Source organism: Gnatocerus cornutus, chromosome 9 (genome assembly GCF_029298725.1).
Source record: "Gnatocerus cornutus isolate USDA-ARS CGAHR chromosome 9, icGnaCorn1.1, whole genome shotgun sequence".
Taxonomy (NCBI): Eukaryota; Metazoa; Arthropoda; class Insecta; order Coleoptera; family Tenebrionidae; genus Gnatocerus; species Gnatocerus cornutus.
The window spans coordinates 12,252,755-12,254,052 of record NC_142241.1 but is presented as its reverse complement, the minus strand read 5'-3'; the positions used below and the strand labels follow the sequence as shown (position 1 = coordinate 12,254,052).

The window sequence follows — 1,298 nt, the reverse complement described above, 5'->3', positions numbered from 1 at the left end:
TGTCAGATTTAGACGGAAACTTATGACTGACCTGATAACTCTAAAATTTATCTACTTAGTCAAATTCCACGAAATTATAAACCTTGTACAATTGGGTTACGCACTAATCATTTATTGTTTGAAAAACTCTTAAACATCTGCCTTGGGGTAAAAAACTCTTCAAACTCTTGATCCATAAATAACGCCTCGCGAGGCGACTTTGGCACTCCGGAGCCAACGCGGGGATGTAGCTCAGTGGTAGAGCGTTCGCTTTGCATGTGAAAGGCCCCGGGTTCGATCCCCGGCATCTCCACTTTTTTCTTTTTTCCCAACCACTCTTCTGTTTACAAATAGAAACTTTTTGGAAATGAAAACGCATCCTGGCAAACTACCAATATCCGACTAATTTTCGTCTGAACGTCGCCGTCGCGTCTGCGCTCAGTTCCCATCATTTAAAATTAGTTTTTCTCTTAAGATGAAAGTCGTCTCGTCGAAACAGTAAAAATAAAATTTCACGTTTATTGAGCTCGTTTTTGTAATGCGAAAATCAACATGTTCGCTTATCATCTGAGTGTTTGTTAAATATATTTTGGCTAATGCAATTATTTGCAAAACCAGCACTTGAATGAACATTGTTGAATGAGTTGTTCATTTAATCCTGAGTTTACTGTGGTTTCCTAGGCTATAAAATCTCGTACCATGATTCATTGAGTTCGCAAATATTAAATAATAACGTTTTTAAGATTAATAAATCAATACAGTGGTGTGTCATCGTGAGGTTTTCGGAGAACTGGTTCAAGTTTATTACGAACACTTCATTTTTGACTCACTCCAGTCTGGACGAAATTCTTGTTGGTGTGGGACAAACAATTACGAAATTCTGTTATTATCCTTTTATCCTACGACTCTTCCAAATATATGACACTGATTATTATATCTTCAAGGTCTGCTTGCATTACCAATGTAAAACAATTTTTTGTGAAATATTTTATCCAGCAACTAAATATTTATGGAGACACCGCAGGAAAAAGAAGCGGAAATATTTACCATTCAATTTTGAACAACACAACGCAATTATTGCCGCTATCGAGGTATTTTTAGCGTGATATAAATAAAAATGTCAGTCTAATTAAAACCAGCCACCCGACTTCTTCGAAAGTTAATAATAATTTCGTTCCAAAATAAATTTAGACAATTGTATTGAAGGCTATTGGTTTTAGATATACTTTGTTTATGTGATTCCGCGTAAGATTATTCAACAGGCTTACACATAAAATTTTAACGTTGTCGTAAATGTTTCCTGAAAACCAGACATTGAC

General features: G+C 35.6%; 1 non-coding gene across 1 annotated transcript; it reads left to right on the top strand.

Annotated features, from left to right (window-relative positions):
- Positions 1 to 220: 220 nt before the first annotated feature.
- On the top strand, positions 221 to 292 carry TRNAA-UGC (transfer RNA alanine (anticodon UGC)). The gene has a single exon. It is a non-coding gene; the product is annotated as a tRNA-Ala (tRNA).
- Positions 293 to 1,298: the final 1,006 nt, after the last annotated feature.